At 33.6% G+C, this 5,228-nt stretch overlaps 1 pseudogene; it reads left to right on the forward strand.

Moving 5' to 3' along the window:
• Positions 1-3,363: 3,363 nt before the first annotated feature.
• Positions 3,364-4,910, forward strand: LOC150076881 (protein RCC2-like; annotated as a pseudogene).
• The last annotated feature ends 318 nt before the right edge of the window (positions 4,911-5,228 follow it).

Genomic DNA, 5,228 nt, shown 5'->3' on the forward strand with positions numbered 1-5,228 from the left:
TTATCTGAATTGAGAACGTTATTATTAGTAAAGATCTGTGCACATTGATATTGTCTCTTTAGTATTCAAATAAAAGACTTTCATTCTTTAAAACTGTATCTTTAATGAAGATTTTCGAATTTTAACCAGAATGATATAATCATAATTACAGCTTGGAAATTACAATGTTTACCTTATAATTTTCAGACATGGGTATTTATTCTCAAACTTTAATCACAGTTGGGAAATTTCATTTAACTTTTAATTTCTCCTTAGAATTTAAAAATTCATCTCATTAAAATTAATTTCAAAACTTTATATCATGTAATGTTCCTGTTTAAGCTACCTGCCCATAAAGGTCATAGACCTCTTTTCGGATCCCACCAAATGAAATTATTTTTACGAAAAATGCATGTGGCGCTATCCCACAGCAAAATTTAAAAAAAAAATAATAATAATAATAACGGAGTTTGGCCTGCACAAAGGATCATGGAAAGCAGCCAGTGCCCCTGGTTGCGAAAACACATTGGAGTACGTGAGAGGTGAGTCATGTGATCAATAACATCATCAACGCAAAAGGATCATGAGAGACAGGCTGCTCCACCTAGTGGTGGCGATCACAAATTAAAATCAGCTCAAATCACCAGTACCCTTTAAATCTTTTAGAGAACAGGTTGTTAAAAATTTACCAGCACAGCCCTATTTATATTCATTAGTGGATATAAATAACTCTTCCTTATAAGCTTGGCCTTTAAGCACCAATCTTACAATTTCCAAGAATTGTTTTGTTATATAGTTTTTTTTTGTTTGTTTGTTTTTTCTTAACTCACATTCTCTGATTTTATTTTATATCAACTAATTCATAAATAAAAAAAGTATTAGTGCAATTTCAGTTGCTTTGGAACATATATCCCTTTATTTAAACATTTTAAGTTACTAACCATTTTAAATCACTGAAGGATTATGAGACTTTGTTATTACTTCTGATGAACTGGAAAAAAAAATCCCAGTGCAATTAATGTTTATTTTCCTTTCAGAAATTTTATAAATTCCATATGTCCACTCAAGTAGGTAAGAATTATCTTTAGTTATTTCTGCGTAATTGCATTTGAATATAATTCATGATATGGTTATTCAATAAATTATACAATTAATAACAAATGAACAAATGAAAAAAGTTCTAAATTTTTATTTTTTAAGTATGACACTGCATTGCATGACACAGAGAAACATTTCTGTGATGAATTTTCCCAGCCATCAGTTATGTTGTTTAATCTAACAATAAATATATTCTATAAAAAATAAATATAGTATGTGAAATACAACAATAAATAATAAAATAATATACACAGTAAACAATATTGTTAACTTTTATTTATTTACTGGGAGAAGAAACATCAGTTTCTGAAGACTTCATGCTAAAAGATTTATCATTATAAATCTTTTAGCATGAAGGGTTACATCACTGCTGTTTTCAGGCCATATGTCTCCATAATTATTTGCTTGAGTCCTGAAGTTTTGGGAGAACCATTTTGTTAGGCACATACTGAAAGTAAAGTTACGTAGTCAAATTTTTATGTTTTTTTTTTAGATTTATGTTTTATGAGATTTTTTATCTCATTGTTTGTAAAATGTTCTGTTATATACTAAACTAAAGCAGAGATATATAACTGTGTGTTTTCTAATATCAGTTTGTCTGTTAGCAAGTTAATGGTTTGACTCCAGCATCTGAAGTTTGGAAGGATGTACATTATACATACTATAATTTTATGCAATTGATTTTATTCAATTTAGATTAAATAACTTAAACTTTAAGTAATTTTACATATATGATCACACATTATGGATCTCACTTTAATCCCTTAATCAATGGTTAAAAATTAAAAGGAAGTTATTAATCAATAAAATATTTATATATTCAATTGCCAATATTCAACTGGCTTTGAACTAGAGATTGGAAACCTTTCAAAGGCATTGTTCCAGGTTCACTCTTTTTGATGGGAGAATGAGGTGTCAATGATGAATTTTTGAAATCAGGAGCATCTGTGGATAAGTAAACTATTGCTGTTTAACTAAACTGGAACATAGACATGCTTGTATTTTTTGGGGGACTTTTGTGACAATTCTTTTGGATTGAATAAATGATTGAATGAAATCATCTTGTAATGCTATTAGTATTAATAATGGCCATATGGTGCAAGGAAGCCTAATGCTTATTCTGCACCAGCCAAAAAAAAAAAAGAGAGTAAAATAATAATAAAAGAAAAGGAAATACACAACCTATGCATTTCCCTCTTCTCATAGGTAACTATCCAGCTGACCTTTGAATTTCTCCAAACTCTCAGCCTCAACCACACATGTAGATAACTTATTCCATTAATTTATAACTCACTGGCTAAAAAAAATAGTGGTGGTCTTGGGTATTTTCTTTGGCACTAGTGCTGTATGCCAACTTACCCTTCATTATGGCAATTTAAATTCACCGGGAATGACAAATAAACCTTTTGTTATGCAGATTCCTCAAATGTTAAGGTTTGTGGTTATCTTGGACCAGTTCATCAAGTCTCAGTACATCTTGTGCTGAGACTTGATGGCATTCGATTAAATTGTTTCCTTAATTTGTAGTTTGTGTTGAATTAAACTTGTAGAAAGGCAAATAAATTAATAAAATACATTTTAAATATATAAAATACTTTCACAAAAAAGAATTAACAAGTAATAAATCAGTAGAATGTAAGACAGTACATAGATTTATCATAAATACTAAATTATAAAAATTAATTTTTATACAGCCTATGAAAAACATCATACCAGCAACTAGGTTATGCTTGTAAAGTGGTATTGTAGCTTGTATTCCAAGCTACCTTTACTAATGAATGCAGAATAATAAATTAAATTAAATTAATTCAATTAAATAATTATTAGAAATTAAGAAATACATGAAGTAGATGACTTTCATCGACCGGTGAAATACCACCACTTTGCTTATTGGAGGCTTGAAGTGGTGAAACCCATGTTTAGTCTCTAGAGCAAAGTTTCCGGTATCCCCCTCCCCCCCCATATTTCTCCTTCGACCCATGCACGGTACTAAGTACTATAGGTTTTGATACCTTTCGTGTTTGGGGTTTTCATAAAAAAAAAAAAAAAAAAAAAAGTAACAATGAATACCAACACTTACCATAGAAGCATAAATTCCTGCTAGGAAAGGTGAGTGTAGCTTTAGTTGGAGAGTTGATAGACTTGGCGGTATTTACATCATTCTTGATGGTTGAGTTGGACATAGACGTAATGTGCATCTTTATATTATTATTGAGTCACAGTTTACTTTGTTGATTGGCTGCCAACTGTCATTCTGTTACTGACTAGTCTTACGGATCTGTCAGAATGCCGCCAAAAAAGCGAAAAGCTGAAGACGAAGGAGATCAAGATGATGCTAAGAAAGTGTCAGAGGTGGAAGATGATAGTAATGTAGCAGGTACAAATGCGTCCGATGCCGGAAGTGGGAACCTAGACGACGCAGTCGGTCAACAAAAATCGAACAATGGCAGTAAGGCAGAACAACCTGGGCCCAGCGACGACACCACGGACAACTATACTGAGGAAGAGACAACAGCCGTCGATGGAAGCGGAGACAAAGGGGAGAAGAAAAAATTCCACTTAGAAGCATCAAAACAATGTGATACATTGCTGTATTGCTGTATTGTGGAGGTACAAATTGGGATCTTATTAGTCAAAAAGAATTACCTAAAAATGCTAAAGGAGCAGGCGGTCGAAATTTGTGGGGACCTCACCGCTTGGCTGCTCTTCAGGGAATTAGAGTTCGGACTGTAGTGTCATGAAATTCATCTTGTCATACTGTGTTGCTTACCGAAGATGGCAGAACTATGACTTAGGGGAGAAATGATAAAGGCCAATTGGGACAGTGTGATTTAAAGAGAAAAGATAATCCAACTGCCATAGACACTTTACGCGATCAGTTAATTGTGGATGCTGCTTGTGGACGTTCTCACACACTATTTCTTTCAGATCGAGGCATTGTATATAGCTGTGGAGACAACAAAATGGGCCAGTGTGGAAATGAATCTCAAAATACTGCACTAAGTATCCCAACCAGAATATCTTTTAAAGGACGGCCAATTACTAAAATTTCATGTGGAGCTGAATTCAGCATGATTGTTGACATTGGAGGGAACTTATTTTCATTTGGCTGCCCAGAATATGGACAACTAGGACACAATTCAGATGGGCGTTATTTTGTGACCAGTAACAAGCTTTCGTTTCGGTGTGAAGTGATTCCACGCAGGGTTGCTGCGTTTATTGAGAAAACAAGAGATGGCCATATCACTATTGTAGATGATGTATCGATTACTGATATTGCCTGTGGAATTAATCATACTGTTGTCCTTGATACCAATAAGAGGTGTTTCTCATCTGGATTTGGTGGTTATGGGAGGTTAGGTCGTGCAGAACAGAAAGATGAACTTGTGCCACGCCTTATCAAGTCTTTTGATGGACCTAATCGAGGTGTGAAAAGCGTGTATGCTGGTAGTACTTATAGTATGGCTATAAATGAACTTGGTGTGTTGTTCTTCTGGGGTCAGAATAAATGATCTGGTGAAGCTTTTATGTATCCAAAGCCAGTTCAAGATTTAACTGGTTGGCAGATTCATGGTGTCGGATGTTGCAACACAAGCATTGAGGTATTAGCTGATGAAAGTGTGATATAGTGGGGACCCAGTCCTACATATGGAGAAGTGGGCTATGGCGATAATCGTCCTAAATCCTCTACAACTCCACAAGAAGTGAAACCATTAGACAGCATCCATATACACAGTGTATCATGTGGGTATGGCCATGCACTTTTTATTGCTCGAGATGATTCAGAAGAGGATATAGCCAAACTGAACAGATTACCAGAATATGCACCTTGATGATCCGTTCATGGTTGTCAAGTAAAAGATAGTGGGCAAAGGTCTTCACATTTGATCAGGTGGCCAATGCTATGCTTGTGTTGTCTATGATGGATCGCACAATTTATTTTTTATTTTTATTTTTTTAATATTATTATTTTCTATTATTATTATTATTTTTTTTTTTTTTTTGGAATAGAACCCCACAACAGATTCTGAAAATGTAAGTTTATGCATAAATGTGCCTGATGTAAGGTTAATATCTTCAATGTATATTAGAGTTTCATGTGGATTTTGTATTTTTATTTATTTTTTTTAATATAAATATGGTACCTTGTA

This window comes from Mastigoproctus giganteus, chromosome 12 (assembly GCF_048544385.1).
Source record: "Mastigoproctus giganteus isolate SK-2022 chromosome 12, ASM4854438v1, whole genome shotgun sequence".
Lineage (NCBI taxonomy): Eukaryota > Metazoa > Arthropoda > Arachnida > Uropygi > Thelyphonidae > Mastigoproctus > Mastigoproctus giganteus.